The sequence below is a fragment of the Coptis chinensis genome, chromosome 6, assembly GCF_015680905.1.
Source record: "Coptis chinensis isolate HL-2020 chromosome 6, ASM1568090v1, whole genome shotgun sequence".
Taxonomy (NCBI): Eukaryota; Viridiplantae; Streptophyta; class Magnoliopsida; order Ranunculales; family Ranunculaceae; genus Coptis; species Coptis chinensis.
Genome location: NC_141461.1, coordinates 52,334,521 through 52,358,261, shown reverse-complemented (window position 1 = coordinate 52,358,261; position 23,741 = coordinate 52,334,521). Strand labels below are relative to the sequence as shown.

General features: G+C 35.3%; 1 long non-coding RNA gene and 1 pseudogene across 2 annotated transcripts; one reads left to right on the top strand and one right to left on the bottom strand.

The window, feature by feature from the left end:
* Positions 1 to 1,218: 1,218 nt before the first annotated feature.
* On the bottom strand, positions 1,219 to 11,164 carry LOC147493594 (ent-kaurenoic acid oxidase 1-like; annotated as a pseudogene). Its single transcript, XR_015198870.1, has 7 exons — positions 10,045 to 11,164; positions 3,600 to 4,077; positions 3,235 to 3,498; positions 2,826 to 3,007; positions 2,685 to 2,731; positions 2,431 to 2,594; positions 1,219 to 2,301 (listed from the first exon to the last, which is right to left on the bottom strand). The product of XR_015198870.1 is annotated as an ent-kaurenoic acid oxidase 1-like (transcript).
* A 4,522-nt stretch (positions 11,165 to 15,686) lies between these two features.
* On the top strand, positions 15,687 to 19,140 carry LOC147493593 (uncharacterized). The gene is made up of 3 exons (XR_015198809.1): positions 15,687 to 15,937; positions 17,716 to 17,811; positions 18,878 to 19,140. It is a non-coding gene; the product is annotated as an uncharacterized LOC147493593 (long non-coding RNA).
* Positions 19,141 to 23,741: the final 4,601 nt, after the last annotated feature.

Here is a 23,741-nt window from a genome sequence, read left to right as displayed (position 1 = left end):
TGGAATATTTTGAAGGCCAACAAAAATCTGAAGTAGTGCTTAACAATGGGGGTGTGGAAAATATTAGTAGAGAAATAATACGAGAAATGGCAATAGAGTTTAGAAAATCAATTGTTGATGCAATATGGAGTGACTATGAAAGTTCAAAATGATGTAGTACTTATGGAGTTTTCTTTTAATTTATTTGTTTAATATATATGAAGAATGTAATAGCGATATTTATTTTGAATAACTTATATCGCCAAGTGCTTTTGCTTGTTTAGATTTATATTTATTTGGACTTTTCTTATCTTGTGCATTTCATTTCATATTTATTTGAAGTATACACGTAAAATGAAGAAAGAATAACTTACTGCTAATATGTTGTTCATGATAAACAAATTACAGTGTCAACCAAACACAGGATAAATTAAAACAGTAACAGAATAATTGAGGACTAAACAACTTCTAGATTAATCATCTTTATGTAATACATCTCCAGAATTGGAACACCTAATCAGTGTTAAACAATACAAACTCTTCTGCGGCACCTACAAAGGATTTTATATCAGTCTCATTTGTTTCAAAATTGCTTGGAAAGGAAATCAACAGAGCCCACTATGTCTCTTCTAACAAAGAATACTAGATAGACAAATAGATGAGTCTTCATGGGTTTGCAAACGCTATTCTTGGCAACAGCATGCCTAACGAATAGGGACATCGAAGTGAAGGATAACAAAAATAGTGGAAATCCAACTCAGAAGGAACCTAGTCACGAAACTATGAAATAGCTTATGAGCACACACACTAGATGACCCAATTAGGATTTCCCCCCATTAGATGGGTCAACTTGGTTTGACTGTCAACTTTTAGGTCAAATAATTGAAAATAACACAACTGCCCCCACTTATGTAAAATTGAATATTTTCTTCTTCAAAACAATGAGAGCAGTTGTGTCATTTTCAGTTGCTTGACTTGAAAATTAACGGTCAATCCAAGTTGACTGTGTGTTTAGGGGGGAGACCCTAATTTCCCATCTAGTGGGAGGATCCTAATTGAGTCATACTAGTTAACCCTACTAAGATTTATGACTATTCCTTATTTCCTTCCATCTACAGCCAAAATAATAATAACAATTGAAAGTCTCAGTGAATCATCTCAGAGTAACCTACTTATTGTTACAGCATATGCACATACTCCATGTCAGTAGATTGTTAATACCGATACCACCGTAGTATGTATAGAAGAAGTTCACAATGACATTAAAATGTGTGCCACTGATCATTGAATTAGTATGTACCATGGCACATCAGTAACAACAACAATAGATTATCGAATAAAATACAAGTAACAACAACAGCACCAATGACAAACAGGAAGTGTTACACCACCCGCATATTGAAAACTGAAATGAAAAAAGGTTCCTCAAACTTCAATTGTTGCGTTTGGACTGGAAGCCAGTGCTGTAAACACAATCCATGCATATGCATAGATGATCCCTACTACTCGAGGATCCTAAGCTGATCCCTACACCAAAGTCCGAGTGATTGGATGACCATGACCGTAAGCCCTACCATTGCCTTCAACAGCTCTCTCCAAATCTGCAATTTTTAGGTCATTATATACAATGACCATAACCATAAGTCATTAAGTCATACTCCGTTATGTACAATGTACAACTAAATCGACTGATGAAGGACAAAGAAAACTCCCCACTCAATCAACTAGATTATTACTACAGGCAGAAGTAGCTAGTCTCTAGAAGCATACAGCGTCTAGATGTGCATCCCAGGTGCAATTGAGCTCACGGAAGGATGTGATTGTTGTTAAATACGCCACTATTTTACAGTATACGGCTAAGCAGCCTTCTAGATTCCCACAAACCTCTTTTCATTTCACATAAATAAGGGGCACCAAACTCCAGAAATTGCACTTAAATAGTCAGCCTACTAATCATTTGCCATCTTCTAATATCATAAAATTTACTTTTACTATCTAGCAAGAAGATGCCTACCGTAAGGCCCCACTACTCACCACATGTCGATAAAGTCCCACTTATGCCACCCAAAGGCCCAAGTCCAATCCCCACATGTTGATACTGTCCCCACTTACACCACCACTGATCCCAATCCACAGTTGGCCTCATCTATGGTGTGAGTGGGGGACAGTATAGACGTGGGGAGTAGTGGGGAGTTACACCTACAAATAGTTCATCATTACATAGATGGTGGTGAAATTTTCCTGATTCTTGCTAGGCAATTGTCGGTGTGCCTTGTATGGGGTAGATACATCACCGAACACTTTGGGTTGAGCCTTTCTACCCTGCATGTAGAAGAATAAAGTCAATATCATTTTACAGAGAAAATAGAAACAACATATAGAGGAAAATATTGTAGTATTCTATTTCTTGTTTACTTGTAATGGTTGAACATTCAGGGCACTAGAACATACCGATAGTTGAGGAGAAAATAATGCATGAAAATAGCAATCTCTAGCTTAGCTAGTTCATTTCCAGGGCATAACCTGCTTCCAGCTCCAAATGGAAGGTAAGTTCCCGCTTTTTGTGTAAATCCCTAAACGTATCTTAATATATTAGGTGGCAGAACATTATGCAACTGTAGATACGTATATAATCTAGTTGTAAAAACATGTAAAACTAAAATTCCGTCTCAGCACCTACATCCCATCTAGATGCAACTGTGAACATTCCTGAGCCAAACCTCAACTTTCCAGCCCATGGGAATGATGTAACCTGTTAAAATGACGAACCTATTTCTAAATCTCATTGAGATATAATTGCACAATACTAAAACAAGAAAAAGAAGACATGCAAAATGTTAACTAACCGTTCATGCTGACATCTTTTTTCGCCTCACGGAATACCACCAATGAGAAACTAATAAGGCGTAGTGTTTCATCAATCACCAATGGAAGGTACCTTGTTAAGATAATCCATCTGTTTAATTTCCTTCAGTCTCAGTCCTTTCTGCATTGATGGTATGTTCTTTACAATCTGTTCTTGCTCAGCCTAAACATGCAGAAGCCAATTAGGAAGAAACATTTGCAAACCTGTACACACTAGAACTCATGAAGGCAACTTGTTTGAATCATTGGTGTTCATCAAACCAAGTTACTCATTGGAAAGCCACAATAATTGTTCAAGATGGGAACCTTTTCTTAGAAAAGGGGGACAAACTATTAACGTTTTGAAGCTTGTATCCAAGCCAGTCTTAGCTGGTTGGACTCTAGCATTACCTTAGCTTTTTGGAACATATCAGGATGTTCTTGCAAGAGAACAGTAGCCCACATTGTTATATGACCAGAGGATTCATGACCCGCATTCAAGTACATGATAAGAGTATCAATAATTTCCTCATCATTTAACTTTCTACCATTCTCGTCTTTGACATCCAGTAAATTATCTAGCATGTCTTTCTTTGCTGGAGGACCGTCTCTCACTCGTACTGCCCTTCTTTCATTCACAACAGATAGAAAGATTTCCACCAGCCTTTTTCGCGACTGAGAACCAAAGAAGCTAATCTCAGTGCCAGGAAAAAGAAAAGGACGACAGGGGTATTATAATTGAATCACACAAATATAAATAAGTACCAAGAGCTCACCTTGAGTGCTCTATAATAAGCAAAACCAGGTAGGTTGATTGCCATGGCTCTTACTCCATAATTCAATGTTGTATATACCTCTTCTAGAGCATCCATTACAGACTCACCTCCCTTACTGATAAATATATGCATAATTATTCTGAATGTCAGCTTCCTTAGCTGAGTTAGGAACTCAATTTCTCCCATGTTAGACCATCTCTCTAATGTGGATGCTACATTCTCTTCGATGAACTCAAGATATACGGACAACGCTTCGTGGCCATTGACAGGAGCCGCTGTTATCCTGCGGAGCCACTTGTGGTCTTCATAAGAGAGACCTACAAATGACTTCCTTCCAATCAGTTCCACAGTGGATTGTGGCCAACCAGGTTTGAACTTTTCGTCGTCCATAAGGACTTGCCTGCATGTTTCAGGTATTGTAACCATGATAGTTGGGTTTCCAAACATGAAAGCCTTGTACATTCCAATCCTGCCAAATCTGCATTGTTGTTGCATTTGCACAAATAATATTAGAAAGGAGAAACTCAGACCATAAAACTTTAAGAGGATTTGACAACAAAGAGGCAAAGCAGCAGATTCTTGGATAGCTTTGCTAGATGCCATATCTAAGGGGGGTAATCTTGTTTTTAGTAGAATGCAAACCTGATGATGGTAAAGCTCTCTCTCTCTCTCTCTCTCTCTCTCTCTCTCTCTCTCTCTCTCTCTCTCTCTCTCTCTCTCTCTCTCTCTCTCTCTCTCTCTCTCTCTCTCTCTATATATATATATATATATATATATTTCAACAACATTGTTAAATAGGGTCCGAATCTGCTTGGAATAATTCTAGAAAGTATTTCTACTTCTACTAAAAGAAGGGTTTTTTGTGTCACTTAAAAAGTGACACAAGAAGTCACTTGTGTCACTTTTGAAACTAATTCTGGAGTGACCTATAAGCCCCCCGACACATAAAGTTCTACCAAAAGTGACACAAAAAGCCTTACTAAATGTGTCACTTTTTGTTAATAAAAGTGACACTTAAGAATAGCCTCTTGTGTCACTTTTTAAGAAAGAGTGTCACGGTGCTTGTCAAAAGTGACACTAGTTGTATCCGTTTAGGACCAGTGGGACATAATTTCATTAAAAGTGACACATTAAATATACTAGTTGTGTCACTTTTTTGGACCGTGAGCGAGGCGTAAATCGTCAAAAGTGACACATTAAGTATACTAGTTGTGTCACTTTTAGATCAGAGCGAGACGTAAGTATGTCAAAAGTGACACATTAAATATACTAGTTGTGTCACTTTTTGACCGAGAGTGAGACATAAGAATGCGTTAAAAGTGACACATTAAATATACTAGTTGTGTCACTTTTGGACCGTGAGTAAGACATAAATGCGTCAAAAAAGACACATTAAGTATACTAGTTGTGTCACTTTTGAACCAGAGTGAGACATAAGTACATTAAAAGTGACACATTAAGTATACTAGTTGTGTCACTTTTGGACCAGAGTGAGACATAAGTATGTCAAAAGTGACATTAAATATACTAGTTGTGTCATTTTTGGACCAGGGTGAAACATAAGTACGTCAAAAGTGACACGTTAAGTATATTAATTGTGTCACTTTTGGACCATAGTGAGACACAAGTACGTCAAAAATGACACAAAAGCCCCCTTATTTCTTGTGTCACTTTTGGGAATCAACTCCATATAACTCGTATGAAAAAGAAAGCGACACATAAGAGTGGTTAGTTGTATCACTTTTAATAGATATTATGTCACTTTTTCCAAAAGTGAGACAAATGAAAATAATTTTTTTAAAAAACATTTTCTCATTTTTGTATTCGATCGTATTCATTTCTCAATCTGCATCCTATACGTCATAACCAAAATCCCATTAACCTGCTTTATGACATAAACAACATCCACATACATTTATCAAAACATCACAACCAAAATCACTTTAACCTGCTTTATGATACGGAAACAACATCCACTCAAGAAGAAAGAAACAACATTCAAAACAATTAACTTCTACTGATTTCATCGATCAAACCAAGTATTTATCATCTAGTTTGACTCCCAACAAAAGAAGTCATTCAAATACCAAAAGAACCACAAAAAAAAAAAAAAAAAAAATAAAAATAAATAAAAAAAAAAAAAACAAAACTACATAACGCCAATACTATCCTAGCAATATCTTAACTTGTTGTGCGCACTTCCAACACCAAAAACCTAGCTGCCATCTATTCATCTGTTAATCGATCCATGACACCTGCATCATATCATGAAGTCGTCATTCCATTATGACTAGTATATAAAATTAAAAAGCAAGTGAATCAAGAAGGGTATATTATACAAGTAAGAAAAAAAAAATGATAAGAAAAATATATATACATAAACAAAGGGAAAATATGAAAGCCCACTTACCCAAATTAATTACTCGATAAATTGTTGGATAAAGTCGATGAATTTAAGACGAAGTTCATCTATTTGAGTGGTGTAACTCTTCTTGCTAGAGAACTCCAATACCTGTTTGACGAAAAATATATTATAAATATTATGAAAATGAATAATGCAGGCAATGCATTGCCTACCATATTTACAAATGCACCAATTTGACATAATTTTTCCTGCATCAGTAGTCTTTGTCGCAAAACTGATAACAATAGAGGGATTCTTACTGCCTGAAACCCGTGTGTGCATGACATTGCACTTGAGTATCATTTCCAGCTCAAATATTTTGAAGCAATATAATTGAATACAGTATACACACAAAAATGTGAAAAAACAGACCTAACATAGACTTGTGAAAAATGTGAAAATCACATTACCCCCGAGTATTATTTACTCATGTAGTAGTGGTTTTACAACATCATCATGGAGTTCATCAACTAATAAGAATAAAAGTAGGTTAGTGGTTGAAAAATTAACAGGAATCAAATTTGTGATGATGTTGGTGATAACAAAGTGTAGGCCAAACAAATAAAGGGTCACTGCACTCAAATGGACTTCATATCATTTCAGTTATAAATATATAGAATTCAACTAACTACATATACTTGAGTAGGCATTAAATTGCAGAAAACTACCTTCTTAGCAATTGTTGTGTGTTATTTCCCTTGTAAATGTAATCCACGAGCTCATGTGGTGACTACACTAACATTCGTAAAACAACCCATGGAGCTACAAGAGAGAGAGAGAGATAGAGGTTATACTTCAATAGAACATTTCCATAGCTATTGTTTTCACACAACGGTATCCATTAAGACATAGTATTTTAAAAACGAAACCTTGAAAACAAACAAACAAAAATGAACAACTCACTCATTCACTATGAACTTTATGTCCAAATCAACAGCCCCTCGTACACACTGCACAAGAATCATCAACCACATCCTACATGGAAATTCAAGTTAAAACGATAAAGTTAATTACGGTAGTTTCTAGAAAACATAACTAATAATAGTCTTTTGGCGACAATCTTGTCCATTGATCCCAAAACCAATCTACACTTTTGCATCTACCAAATAATATATATAACATTGACTAATGCATATAATACAATGAAACAAATGTTGGTTGTAATTTCACAATTTAATAGCCTATAAAACATACTTGCGTGGTACTAAATTGATTATTTGACACTGCCTTGTTCACTTTTGAAGTACAACCATCTTCAAGCTACATGTTATAAGAGTGAAAGTCAATAAATAAAGACAAAGACCACAACTCTAACTTGCACACAATGCTCTCGGGGTACCCAAAGCCATAGTAAGAACATCATTGCTTCCCTCATCCACTACAATCCCCTCATTTACTTGCTTTTTCAGATCATCCTACGATACCATAATACCAATGAATCCAGAGCCATATGTATACAGCTGATTCATAAATAGCTTGATGCATGGACATCCAAGGCAGACCTCCTACTGCCCCAAGAATTAAGGGTAATCAGTAAAACCACCTACTGCTCGAACCATCTAAATCAACACTAATGGAGCAATTAGGGAGGATCCTGGACCTGCAAGCTATAGTGAAGGTGTTTGATACCTCACAATTACCATGGGCAGTCTTACAGAAAGTCTAAAACAAATTCCAAAAAGCTAGTTGTCACTCGAGTGTGGAGAGATGCTAATTTTGTACACTTCTACTCTTTTTAATACTATTAGTCAATTAGCACGTATCAAACTAGTTGGATGAGAAAGAAACTTACAATTTTTCCTATTACTTCCTTGTGGCCTCATTTGAGTATTCGCATTTTTGTCATGACGAGCCAATTTCCATTTGAGACTCCTATCTTCATGATCAACGAAAATTCCTTTCTTTACAGATTTTTTTTTTTCTATAGATCATGAACCATAACAACACAATTAGACATCTACATTAGTTTGAACATAAGAAACTATTTAAAATATTTATATACTAAATTTATTTACAATATCTTCTTCAAGACCCACATAGCTTAATTTGCTTAGTCTGTGTGTATACACATTATTGGATATCCTTATAGATTGTAGCATGTTTAACTCCTTCAAATTCCAAAGAAGAAAAGAAATTAACATACATACATCAGACTAAGTGCACAAGACATTAGCATATATACCTATGACATTAACATGCAAAAGAAGTAGATACCAATTGCCCAAACTCAGTCCAAACTAACGTGTCAATAAACTTACACTTTGTAGGTGGCTTCACAAGTAGTTCAAGATTATCTTAGAATGGAAGTATGTACTTAGTAGTCAGAGTTGTTAGGAAAAAAAACATCTAATTCAAGATTTAATTGCATAAAGTTGTCAGGTTTCATTGCAACTTCATGGAGTCTTAAATCATTCATAGTAAGATACATAGAAAGCTTTTACAACTGGAAGGTAGGTAGCTAAATGCATTATCAAGTAATGGAAATCTCATATCATCTTCGCACGAGTTTCAAATTTAATTGATGGAAGAACCAAATAGTAACTTCATATTAGAAATATCTGAGAAGAAAAATAAAACTCACAAAAGCAAACAACAGGAACCACACTTTACATGCTATATAAACTTTTAGTAAAACAATTTAGCATCAATAATGATATGTCATTTCAAAAGTTCAAACTTTTAAATACTAATTAGATCCAGACTATGGAAACCCAAAATATGAAGATACACTATGAAAAACCCAAAAAGAAAAACACAATCTTTACATATTATACGGAAAACTTCAACAAACCCCAACGTATTTGGCAATTAACAGATGCACAAACACAGCGGTACTCACATAAAACTGAAATCTGAGTAGTAGAAGAAGAAAAAATGTCACTAGCTTCAACTCACCAGAGCACTGCAACTTGAGTACGCAAAGAGGCAAAGGGATTTCGTTGAACAAGACGGAGTGGAAAAGTCATAACTTTGGAGTAGAAAATCGAGTTTTTCCAAAGTCCTAGAATTTGAGGAACTGGGTTCTTTCTCTTTCTTTCAAGTTCGAGGGAGACCCAAAATTTTCACCCGCCCACACAATCGACTTTATCAGGGATATGATAAGATATTGTGAAATCGATTAGTTTTTTCATTTTGGGTTTTCAACAAAATATTCTAATATCGCATAACTGGAACTTATGTAATATCACCATGTTAGTTAGATGGGTTTCAATTTTTTGATGTTGAGAAGAATGAGAAGATTCCACTTTGCACTAGTTGGGAAAAAAAACTTCCGGTGTAGATTGGAGTTTGGGGAGTTAGTGTGTGGGAAGAAGACGGGGTAACAGACAGAGAGAACTCGTGCCCTTGTGTGAGGGATCGTGGATTTCTATCCTTATTGGGATGATGGGCGCTTTAAGGCATGTGTGCTCTAGGAAACATTTGCGTGTGTCGCTTTTTGTTCAAATTCAAAATACCGTAAAAATTTGATGTGTAGCCTTATTTGTAAGTGACACATTAAATTTCTCTACTCGTGGTGCATCTGACCAAAGTGACACATTAAATATCTCTAAACGTGCCGCTTCTGACCAAAGTGACACATAAACCTGATTTCAATTGTGTCACTTTCTTAACAAGTGTCACAACTAGCCAAATGTTCTAAACAAGTGACACATAAGATTTTGGTGTGTCACTTTTTTTCACTAAGTGACACGAGACTTAAAAAAAAAGTGACACAAAAAGCCCTTTTTTTAGTAGTGTGTACATGGCAATGCTTAATCAAAGCTAGCAGCCTAATTGCCTGATATAAATTTCAAAAGCCAAAAAATATTAAAATAATTGATCTTTAGTAGAAATTGCCAAAAAAAAAAGAAATAAATGCCACTGCAAATGACAAGAACCGTCTAAATTTTGATTCTCTTTTAGCTTTAAAGCAGCACTCATAAGATTCCCGAAGTTAACATATCCTTTGATTTTTTCGAAGACCTGAAGTCTAAATTATGCAAACAAAGCTTTCATGATCGAATTCTAGAAAGAAATAGAGGGATATAGAAACATGCTAACCTCTTGACAAAGCCATTGATGAAGGATTCAGGATCATTAGACTTGAAAGCTCTAAGAAAAGAGCACATATTACCAATAAAAGGCCACCCCATATCACCTGGAGGGAGAGAAAGCCTCTTTTCACCTAACTTGCTCTCATAATACCACTCATTTGCTTTCTTAAGCAATCCCAACACAACAACAAAACCACCTAATAAAGCAGTAAACATCACCAGCCAAGAATTCACTCCCTCCCCTGTATTCTCCATTGGTGCTTCTGAGAAACTTTATTTAGTGAAGAAAGCGCGCCAATATCATTTGCTGCTTTACAGAAAAAGTTACAAACAACTCTCAAAACATCCTACATAGTAAATATAAACAAAAGTAGTAAAAGTGTATTTTGTGGAAAAAGATAACATCATATTTTATGAATGCTTTCCTATCATGGGCTTAGTGAAGAGGAGTTTGCCGACCTAAATTTTCTCTCTGCCTTGTCCTTGTGTTTATTTTATATGATTCTTTGAACCTTTCTCATGTTGTACATTTAATTTGCAACATCACCACACATTTAAAAATAATTTCAAGACACGTTGGACTATTCAGTTGAATCTAACTTGGATGTTAGTGATGACAGAAACCTATACCGTGACTCTGGTGTAATTAGGATTCCTGCTCCCTCATGTAGTCATGGATCAACCAGTTTCAGAATAATTTGGATAGACAATGGGCTCTTCCAGGTTATACCACATTATTTTTCTGATTTGGATGATGTTATCTAAATTGCGATTCTTGTGAGCATTTATTTTCTCCAGTTTTATCATGATCATTATAAGGCTCCATTCAACACCCAAAAAACTATACAATCAATGTAAGAGTGTCCTATCAGGGTATATATCTAAAGTCTAAACAAACTAATACACCTAAACACAATTTCTCACGTATTGCGTAACTTGAGTAAATCAAGTGGGATGATTTTGTTGTATGACGTGGAATACTTTCGCTTTATTTTTTCTTTGCATTTTTCACAAACTTTAACTTTAAATCCCTAATTCAGAATCCAACCGCCTTTGCAGTTCACTAATTTTCAACAATTTATATCATTGCATTCATGATTCATATCCAAAAGGAACAATAATTGAACTAGTATGAAGACCCCTAAGTTTATCTATCTATCTATCTATATATATATATATATATATATATATATATATATATATATATATATTGATTTCTGTTCACAAAGTAACCTTAAGCGCTACTTCTATACAGTTCCATACCAAGTACAAAAAAGAAAAAGAAGGAATAAAAGGTAACAACGATATTCATGTAAGGAAAATTCTGCTTAAATGACTCAATGTATTCACCTGTATGTATTCAGTCACCTGAAGAAAGTAATGCTCAAGAATTCATAACTTTTCGAACCCATTACAAAAAGTAGACAATATCAATATAACAAAGATGCACTGCAAGTCGAGATATTACCAGTGAGGGTCAGGAAGGATGCGCTGCTGCGAAAAGGAACTGTCATGACAACTGAAAATACACAAGACGACACCTCAAACCAACTATGACCCATACCTTATTATAAAAGCCAAAAATAAATACGCTCTTGGTAACATAAATATATATGCATATACTAGTTGAAAAGAAGGGTCGCTGTTTTGAATAAGGTTCAGGAAAGGCCTAAACGAACGTCTCGCACACTTTTTTAAGTGACATTTTTGTTTCTTACATTTTGTTCTGTTTTGTCCGTAGCGAAATAGCGAATCTCATGGGACGTCATATGGCATTACAGGCCTCGTGATTTTTTTTAACTAATATTCAAAAAATTAGGAAGAGCTTCCTACACCTACATAATAAACTAATTAACGATTATGCCGTAGCACTATAGCAGGTTCCGAAGTAAAGATAGGAGGAGCTAGACTACCCTACCAGCTAGTGCGTGATCAGCATAATTAATTAGAGGGTTAACTAATAAAATGGATAAGATGGAAAATGCATTCATTATTCATTCGTCCAAAAAAGAAATGTTAGAATAAATGTCATGTTTCGTCGTGTTCCAGAATTTCAACTAGGATTTTGCAATCCGTTAAAATGGCGCAAGACTGCGAGACATCACCAGATATACAAATATTGAGTCGAGTCTAGTCCTCTTCGGCTCTCCTGATAACTCGTGTCTCTGCCTCTTCTAAGTCAGAGGTTATCTCTATACTCAGAAGTTGTCTTTATACCGGTTGTTTATTCGTTTGGCCACATGTGTAAAGGGTTGTTTTTAAAAAAATGGTTTTTCATTAGAAATATGTTTGTTTTTGGTTGAAAACAATGTCATTTCAACCAATCCAAATAAAAACCATAGTTCGTGGCTAAATCACTCATAGTGTTGCTTAAATCAGCTTTGTCTTGGATGTTAGAACATTTAGTGTTGATATAAATGGAGCTGATATTGCTTGTTTCCAGTGGTCCATTCTAAATGAGAGTTTAAAAAGCATACCAAATGTGTCCGAACATTTTGCAATGAAAAATGGCATGAGCAGTAGGTTCGACCTAGTTGTTGCAAAGCAAGCAGGTTGCAACTGGTGTAAGTGTATGAGGGGGGTTCTAGAGACATATTTTATCATGACACGTAAACAAATTCAAAATCGTTAGGGCAATTATAAATTTTCGATTAGACTAATTTTTGTAGATATGATCTCCTAACTATTCTAAACATTGTCACAAATAATCAAAAAAATCAAAAAATTTCAAACTTGCCAAATGTAGTTAACAATTTACAAAATTTGGCTAATTGTTGACCGTTCATTTTCACCATTTTTTATACTATATTTGGCAAGTTTAGAAATTTTTGATTTTTTTGATTATTTGTGACAATGTTTAGAATAGTTAGGAGATCATATCTACAAATTATTAGCATAATCTGAAACTTATAAATGCCCTAACGATTTTGAGTTTGTGTACGTGTCAATATAAAATATGTCCCTAGAACCCCTTCCTATAACAATCAAAAGGAACAACTGCCACAAAGTATTTCATATGCTTTTCCACAAAATGCTACTCTAGCTCATGTAAGGAGTGTTTGATGGTGGATGACCAATCGGTTTTTATTTGGCAAAGAAGGTATAACTGATGTGACAGCTTTAATGAGGGCAAGATTTCCCGCTCGAGATAAAAGCTTTGATCTCCATCCTTCCATTCTTTGGACAACCCTCTCTTGGACCTCATCCAAATCAGTTATATTATTTCTTCTGAGAATCAAAGGGGCCAGAATTCTTTTGAGTATTTGTTTGTCTGGGTGACGAGTAACCATACAGAAGAGTATACCTAACTTTTGGAAATTTATTTTTTGCCCCCGAGACATTTTTTAATTTTTTGCGGCAGTTGTGGTAAAGTTCAATTTATACCTACAAGAAATTGGTCCCAAGGCCTATTTTCGGGTGAAAATCTGTTGTGTTATCTATTATAATAAAGCACAATGGCAAGACAAAGAGAGATCGGGATCACGTGGGGATCTGAGTTAGATTGGGGCAGATGTACGATCTAGAACATTTTGAAACTCCTATTCAATGCCATTTAAAAGTATTAATGACATTTATTAAGTGCTTTTAAGGATTGTATTAAAAAAAGTTAATCAATTACTAAAAAAATACAGTTGTATTAATAGTTATATTTAAATTTCTACACCATTTAAGAAATTTTGAAACGTCCATTTCCACCATAATACAATGGAATTTTTTTGGGTGGATGAATTGAATGGCTTTTGAAATCTAAAAGTTTTCTCTCAAACAATATATTTTGAACCCTTAATGCTTTCCATCTAATTACTATGGTCAGTTGGTGAGGTCAAGTTTAAAGCCCCAAAATTGTTCATCTCTCCCACTGCCTTCTCCAAAAATGGGTCGCCAAGATTGTATTAGGATTTAGGCCTAAGATATGATGGAGGATTCAAGTGAGATGAACGGCTTGGGCTTGGGCTTGGATAAGAGTAAAACATGTATTTTAGAAAAGAAACCCCGACGGCCAATTTTAAAGACCCACGAACTTCTTGGGCAATTAAACTCTCTTTGTCGTAACTCCCTCTCTAATCTCTATTCACTTCTTCTTTATTGACTTGAAAACCGAAAACGCCTCTAATGGAGTCTCTTAACTCTCCCACTATAAATATAAGCCTCTACACAATCACTCTCATGTTTAGTGAGATATTCCATCTGTTCTTGATTTCCAAAAAGTTACTTGCTGTAACCATCTCATGAAAGGCCTTCAAAAGGTACGAATTGCGAAAGTATTCCCTAAATTTAAGTAGTTCAATATTATGGGATTTGATATAATTATTGTGATTTTGTTTTATTTTCGTCCAAATTTCAGAATTTCTTTGGTACATAGCTCTTTCTAAATTCTAATGAGTTTCAAGATAGTACATAACTATAAAATCTGAAAACTATTTTTCGATGTACGCATTTCCATGATTGATCCTTTTTATATTTTTTGTTGTTCCAATTAAGTAGGAATTTCATTATTCCCTTTACCGAACAATTTCAGTTCTAATGGAGCAAAGGAGAGTTACATCAGGGAAGTCCTTGGATTATATTGTACATCGAAGATTAAATCACTGTGGCAATTTGTCACCTCTCATCCCATTGCTTTTGGTATGCGTAGTGATGTTCTGGAAGAAACATAAGCCTTTATGTTTGAACACGATTTTCTGGGGAACCTGGTGTACAGATAGATTTGGGTATTTTTGTTCCTACATTGCACATAACTTTTGGGCTAACATTTTAATATATTTTTTTTGGGTGCATATTGGTTGCGATTCATGTGATTTTTATTATTTTTGTGGTTTGTGGGCCGAATGCCGAATATTTTTTCTTCCACTCTGCCATAATTTGATGTAGCACTACGTGAGAAAGAAATATGCTAAGAGAAGTTACCTAAATAGCTAGATAGGGGAAAGATAAGAACGACAAGAAGTAAAAGAGACATAACTGTATGTTTAATTAGGAACAAAATTGGTAGAAAAACACAAGAAATCGGTGGCCTTTTACCGAGGTTTTTGGTTGGAACTAGAAACTTAAGGAAAGAAAGAGTAAGGTAGAGAGAAATGAGAGATGGGCTAATTAGTTTGTGTTGAATACTAGCACTTGTGCTTTCTCTCTTCTTGATTTCGCGATCATTGTGGGTTAGCACTATGGTGTCTTTGAGTCCTTCCTTTGCTTTGATTAGTATCAATTTGATGAAATTGATCTTCAATTATTTATACAGACTTTGTGCAATCTGGACTATGATTCATCCTTTTATTACATGTCTTTCTAAAATGTTACATAGGGACAATTTTTCAAGCAACGACTCCGATGAAATATGCATCAATTTAGTTGCCTAACTAACTACTCTAACCCATTCTCTCTTTTTTTGATATAAAAGTGTGTACTTTACCAATTGTATTTTTTCCATTTTTTTTTTGTCGTATTATGCTATTTATTTTAGTACAAGTGCTACATTGTGTAGATACTATTGATAAGCTTAAGAGGTCATCCATTGTTGGTCAACTTATACTCTAGCAAAACCATGCATTTGTGGACTGGATCTTAACACGTTAGGATTGAGAGTACATCAACATGTGTAGAAGGTGGACCACCTGAGGTCACACTAGAAACTTCCATGGATCCATTCACTATCGAGTTGTACTACAAACATGCTCCAAGAACTTGTAGAAACTTTATTGAGCTATCTCAAAGAGGTTATTATGACAATGTCAAATTCCACCGCATTATTGAGGATTTTGTTGTGCAAGGTGGAGATCCTACTGGTATAGGTCGTGGTGGCGAATCAATATATGGTTCGAAATTTGAAGATGAGATAAAACCCAAGTTGAAACATACTGGTGCTGGTATTCTCTCCATGGCAAATAATTATATCCACCCAGGTTTGATATTAAATAGAGTTTTTGTTGTATTGTTTTGCCATATCAATTTTGAATATGTAGTTTGCGATTTTGTTCCTATCGTTTGTCGAGGTATCTTGCTTACATCACATGAAATTTTATTAGATCGTGTATGTTTGAATTTATCTATTAAGAATATCTTTATCATCATTGTTCAGATAGTGATAATGACGACTTATTTTACATCACTATCCATAAGCAATTATTTGATCTAGCTAAAAAATTAGTACATGCTAATTTTCAGAGTAGTTATGAATGTTGATGGTGTAGGTGACTGAGTAGAAGACAATATGAATTGGGAATGAGTTTATAGTGTTAGCTTGAAAAGTACCATTATCAAGGATAATAAATTCAAAACACATGTTACAAGCCCTTGCATAGTTACTAAACCACTAATTTTCTGTTTCTTTTATTTTTTCTTTCTGAAAGGACTAAGCTCGGTAGATTTTTAATGTTTCGTTGGCATGAATTGGACTATATACTTTCGTTTCTTACTGTACTTTATTTGAGTTGAAGCACGTCTTATCCCACTTCATCAGTTCTCATGGATCTCAGATTTCTTTGGGGTGAAGTGTCATACTTGCTCGTTTTAAGTTACAGTTTCTTAATTATGTTTTTCTTTTTCTTTTTATTTTTGTAGTATTTTTCTAAACTTTGGTTTTTTCTAAACAAGGTATACTACTCATGAAAAAAATTACATACTATATAGCCTTTACTTTACCAAAAGATTTGGAAAAAAAAAGCAAAAGTGAAAGATGACATTAATTTTAGATGTTCCTCCTTAATTTATTGCTTTGACTTCATATATTTAGGAAAGAGCCGTGAAAGAACACAAAACACAAGAAGTTGGTTGAGTGAGCCTTAAAACGAGACAAGAAGCATTGTAAGAAAACATAGGCTTCTAGGTTTTATTTTATTCCATATAAATGGTATGGGCATCCTATTTCTAATTTTAATTGTTCCAATCACACGTACACTCAAAGTCTTGCAACCGGCAGTTGTTTGATCCTTACATAGACTTTGTTATGTTTCATATTTATTTTTCTTTTCCAGTATGCTTAAGACTATACTTTCCATGGTTTGTCGTGTTGTTTCTACATGGGTCAGATTTTCTTAATTATATCTATTTGCAAAATAGTATGGTTTGAACTAAAAGAACTATGCCCTTTGGGTTGCCATAGTATATAGTGGTCATGTTTGCATACTGAATTGTGTATTCATGAGAGGCAAGTTGGTAGTTGAAAAGGTTGGCAAACATACAAGCGATACTACCTAAGCAGAGGCGGGCAACACAAAGCATGGGGTGGTAACCTTAAAACAATAATAGCTTAAGCGGGGTGAGCAGGAAGATAATAGGAGAGGATTGTTGTTGTACAAGGGATACTCGATCTCATCTCCTAATAATTGTAGTGGGCATTGTTTCATGTTTAAACCGGTTGGTCTCCGTAGGCAAATTGTTATCAAAAACACAATTTGGGGAGCCTAGAGCTCCAGGTATTCCCTTTCACCTGATAATATTGGATAGAAATACTCATGTTCCTTATCTCAATATGTTATTTTCTAATATACATATAGCTTAGTGGGGGTTAAGGCATTTGGGTGTCATTTATATTAGTTTGTTTTATGTGGTTCATATATGGTTGAAGAATGAATTTGTTTATTCATAATATGACCAATTTTGTACTTCGTGTGTTTGTGGTTTAGCATTTTTTTGTGTGTGGATGTTCATTCTAAACTTTTGTTGAATCTTATACTTTCAGGTCCACATCTTTAAGAATAATAGTTTATGTATGTGCTTAAGATTACAATCGCGAAGTGTTCATGCATTGAGTGCTGACATACCGTGTTTGGTCGAGGTTAGCACCAACCTATTATTGATGAATAGGTTATGATCCTAAATTAATTGCAAATGTTTTGACTTTGTTTTTATATCGCATGTATCCAAGAAAATGGTAGGAAGTACTTTTGTTTTCTTTGTTAGCACGTTTTCAATTTTAATTGCATTGAGGGTCATCATATAAGCATAATGGTTTGCCCTGATTTAGTTAGAATTTGTTAAAATTGGGAAGAAGTAGTGGCTAGCATGGTAGGTGTTAATGATTCTTGCTAGGGTTTTTTGAGTAGTAGAATATTATATGGACCAGAAGTATATAAGAAGCTAGCAATGGCAACATGTCTATAAAACCAATTTTTGGTTCGGGAATGATTTGTGTGTATTCATTGTAGTCACTCTTCACCATTTGAAGTCAGACTTTTTATTTTCCTATTTTTTTATAGGTATGTTTGTGACTTCCACAATAGTGGTTTCCAAGATAAGGGTCATTTTCTTTTCTTTATAGATTTTGAAATGGAATGAATGTGTTTTTTTTATCGTATATGCTAACTAATTTGTTGAAAGGATTTCATTTTTGTGTTGTTGTCGTTACTCATCCTCCATTGTTGGATTAAATGGTTTCATGAGTGGTGTCATGTAGAACCAAAATTTTCAGAAGGTAGCATAAATAGGTTTTCACAATCCCCATACCTAATTTGGGACTAAAGGTACACATTGGCATCTCTTTTTCACAATATAATAAGAATCCCTAGGACTTTTCTCAAGAAAGTCGGGAAAAAAATCTATGAATTATAGAATTCTTATGGTATTTGAAATTGATACAATTTTCGAATCAACTGGGAACAAAAAACAGTTATTGTAGTGCAAACTTTTTGAGATTTGACTAAGTTAATGGCTAGGAACAAAGACAACACTATTGTTGATGGCTAGATCTATTTTTATAAGTACTTTCAAATAGTGGAAATTTCACTAAGCTGAGTCGACTTGATCGAGCTTAAAGTCAAGCGATGTTAAATTGCTCTTTTTTTCCCGATAATCCTAGATGAGAAATTTAGCCTCCTAAAGTCTAACATTATTCTTTTCCACAGGACTGCAACACCTAGCTAATGCATATATTGGAATGGGTATTCACCCTGTTACATCAAACACACGTCTCAGTCAAGAATGCCCAAGAGAAATTAGTATAAGGTGTTTGCATTGAATTGACAACAAGGTACCACCAACCTTATAGTCCATCGAATACAAGTGGATTGTGGAAATTGAGTGGGTTTAACTTAATGCACATTTGGTTAATATTGTATTGTTGTGTATTTTATTTCATCAAAGTTTTTTACTTTTATCCGTACAAATAGTAGACATTACACACATCTTTAATGAAGTTTATTGAAGGTGATATTTGGTGGGAGTCATAGTTGTACAAGCTGCATTGCTTGCAAATTGTAAGCATTAAGTAGCTCCTTAACCATATATTGTGTCTTTGTATGCAATATATTTAATTAAAGAGGTCTATTTTGCAAAATACATATACCATTGTCAAGTTTCTAGACATATTCCATGATTTAAAAAACTATACCAATAAGCATGGCCACTAGAGATGTAGATCAATTGGATATAATAACATCATTAACAATTAGCTATATTTTTTTTATTAAAAAAATCCTACTAAAAATATCTAAATAAAAATATGTACTTGTGTTGACCATAAGAGCTCATATTAATATAATTAAAAATTATTCAATTAAGTTAAAAACTGCAACTACACATGTTAAAGTTGACATGTCTTATAGGAATATATGTTTTTTTTTGTGAACATTAAACAAATTATATTGAGTAATTATATATATTAACTTTGTTTTTTTAAGAAACCTAAAGACAACCGTGCCGAAGGCACGGATTATACCTAGTTTTTAAATAAAATAAGTGGTTATGTTTGGAGTGACTTTGTGGTGGCTTGATCCCTTGACCTCTTTGTGGGATAGTTGTTTAAGTAGAGAACTTTCCTCCCACATTGGAGAGGAAACACTAGTGAGTAGTGTTTTTAAGTGAAAGTCCCATACTAAGGGTGTGCCTTTAGGGTACAAAGGCTTTTGGGTTAAGAGGGAGGATTCACACAAAGCCACATGCACGCGCGCCGAATCGGGCTGGGCTTGTGGCTTGTGCTCTTTGATCACTTATCTTCTTTTTTGTAAACCTTTTTCGTCCTTAACTGTTTACTGCTCCACATTTTTCCCTTCTATATATATGCCTCTTACAGCAGCAGCCTATAGAGTATCTGCAAAACCTTACTTTTAAGCTACGTTTTTGGGCAATCATAAAATCAGTCTCGTTGTCTTCTTTTTTCTTCTTTGTTTAATTGCAGTAAACACAGGAGATTAATAACTGGTTGTTGTATCCTGGAGGTTGACATGGTCTGTCTGCATAGAGAGGAACAAACTTGAAACAACTTTAAAGAGAGCGTACCGATCTGTGCTTTATCCTTTTTATATTCACTGTTTGTTCTTATTGCAAAAATTATATTCCAATAAAATCACTCTATCAGAGGTCTTATGAGAGACTCTAATGGAGAAGTACATCTTGAGTACACTGACTCAGGAGGAACAAGGTGTTAGAATAGTTGTATGAAAACAACAACTAGAGTAGAACAGAAGGAACAATAGACGAACAGTGAAGTCTGATTAGTGCAAAATTAGCCTTCTGTAACCATTGAATTGATGTCTGCGAATAAAGAAAACAATAAAGAGACAAGGACAGCAGTAACAGGGAACAACCAAGGTGTGGATTAGACTGTCCTTAAGGAAAGATTTCGCCCCTTCTAGTGGTGTAGAAAGGAAACAATGGCGTCTTCTCCTCACAAGACACAATGGTTTAGCAGACTGACTTGCATTTGAACAGGGTGCTCTCTAGAACGGCTATATAACTCTCTCTAGCGGCTAACAGTAAAAAGAGAAGAAGAATAGGTTAGGGTTTGTGATGTGCGAGTTCTATTTCTCTGTATGTGTTATGTGATAGGGTTATATACCAAAAGTATTACTTTTGTATTAACTCTAATTCTTTATATTTTGAATGAGAATCATATGGGCAAATGTTATGCATATTATATATGTTATTAGTTATATTCATGTGTCTAATACTTTATGTTGTAGATGATATGGTGTGTGGTGACACCGCGTAAGATCATATCATCGCATCCTTATAAAGTAAAAGTAAACGTTCACAACCTAGATGGATTTGGACAAACCATTGGTAAGGTTGTAGTATAATCTGGTATTAGTCTATCTTGACTATAGGATTACACTAGTACACTTTGTGTGTATTGAACAGGACCAAGTGAGGTTATTTCTCTTTATACTGACTATATAAGAGAACAAACGTACACCTCTGTTATTATGGATGCTTGTCCTCTTAATCCGAATATAATAACGAGCACTTACGTGCATTGTACATGGCTTTAAATCATCAATGAATGAGATTTATTTGTGAATCAACAAACTCGATGGATTGGGTAATGACATTGTATGTAAGGTGTGCTGTTGATTATAGAAGGAATCTGTGACCCGCAGAAAGTCGGGTTGATGATGTCCCCTTGAGGAGCTCATAAGGATTGTCATGTAAACCTTACAGGTGGATTTATTTCGACATGACAATGAGGTTGAGTGGTACTACTCAAGGACATAAGAAGTTGATTGATGTAGTTGTTAGTAACTTGACTTAATCAACGGGCATTCGATATCTTAAACACGGGGAGATCAACAAGCATATAATATGGAGCCCATAAATGTTGACACGTAATTTGGGATTAGGGCAGTAGTGCAACAATGGCCTTTAGTGGAATAAGCCATTTGTTGACGGACTTGGGTCGTGTGTTCTAGGCGAACATGGGAAGCCCAAGCTCGTCAGGAGGCCTAACCCTAATTTTTCCTCATGGTCCCTGTTGTAGCCTATAAAAAGAAACCTCTTTCTCTGGCCATTTTTTACACTTAGCTCTCAAGGTTTTACTCAAGCAAAAACAGATCCAAAAATTTTGTTATAAGGTTGTGTGAGAGAGAGAGAGACCAAGAGAGAAAGAAGAGGTTAGAAGATCGTTGCCCACACAACGTCCACTCTGTGCATAGGAATACAATAGAAGATCAAAAGGTTGTTGATTTCATAGCTATTGGATTCTCAGAGATATTGATAAGCACCCAAAACTGTAATATTAAACCCCGAGAGACATAGCATTTTGGTCGATTATGTGTTTAATAATCATGTAATAATTATATTTTCGTACTTTTGCAGGATTCCGCAATTAAAATAAATATAGTGATAAAACATGCATCGAAATGCGGAATACGGGAATAATTGAAGTTTCCTACTTTCGACCCCGTGAAGCCCAACAAAGCCCGACTAAAGCCGGTTTCTAAAAAAACGAGAACCGGTCTTGAACGGGTCCACATATAAAGAAGCAGCAAACTTCCGAAGCTCAAATCGGATAAATCTAGATGCCGACGTTGGCTAGTGAAGCTGCCAAGTACAGGAATACGGGAATATTTGGAATTCCCACTCAATTCCCGTGAAGCCCAACAAAGCCTGACTAAGAGCCGAAGTTTCCAAAAGAACAAAACCAGTGCAGAACGGGCCCACATATAAAGAAGCAGGAAACTTCCGAAGCTCAAATCGGATAAATCTAGATGCCGACGTTGACTAGTGAAGCTGCCATAGCAACCCGGGTGACGAACTCTGCGCAAGGACAAAAAGTCGTAAAAATACCAAAATCGGCGCCGCCACTGGACACACTAAGTGGACACACTCTGGGGCCGTAAGGCATGATGAGTCAAGCATAGGCGGTGGCAAAGGATGGTTTCAAATTGATACCACCGGCAAGAGAGAAGATTATCGCACCATTCAAACCGGTGGTTTGAATGGACATAAGCTAAAAACAAAACCTTAAATCAAAAAAGGACAAAAATTAAAAGCGCTTAAAAACAAAGTTTTGTTTCGAACCATTCAATTAGCATAAAAACAAAATCTAAAACATTCACGGATCACTCCTGTATCAGCCTATATATATGAAGGGGTCGCCTTCATTATTACCCCTTCAGCATATTAATGTTTTAGCTTCCGCTTAGTTAGATTTTCTTCTTCAGTACTTACATTCTGCCATTTCCATTTCAGCAGCTTAAATACTGTAAGTTATTTTACCCTTAATAACAGTCATTTCTTTTCTAGTTTAATTTTTGTCTTGCATTTATTTACTTAATGTATACAGCTAGTTTTATTATTCCTTCTATGACCATGAGCTAATCCCCCCCCCCCTCAGGGGGAGGGTTATGCTGCTCGTGTGACAATCCGGATTGACTCGTTAATATTCTAGAATCACTACTTAGGAATTAGGCATAGAATTGACATCCGGTCCCAAAATGATCGAGATCAGACAAAGTTGGATCTGCTGATGCTCCAGGGGCCTCGCTAGCGCCAAAATGTCTCGCGACTCTCTCCGTGTCGACATGTTTCTCCAATCTCGGTCGAATTGATGTGAAATCGAGCCAGAGCTGAAATAATATACCGTAGATGAGGTATTGTTGAAACTCCTTATGCTAGTGAAATGCGACCTAGAGATGTGGGCATGCACTAGGGATCAATCTTGGGCGCCGTCTCGAAACGCAGACGAACTAGAGATGTAGTGATTTGGTAATAAAACTGTTAAAAAATGATTCTTGCATGAGCATGAGTAACTCTCTCCCTGTTTCTCCACCTTTGTTTACCTACATAAAAATCACCGTAGTAATTTACATTAATTGCATTACCGTAAAATTTATTAAACCAATTAAAAAACCTAAAAATCCTACTCACCAAAAGTTGTAATTCCAGTTGTGAACCTATCCGAGCCCTAAGGTTTGGACGATCCCTTACTCGACCTATCCTACCAATCCCACGTGAGTAAGGTAACTTGACTAAAACTTACAACTATACGGA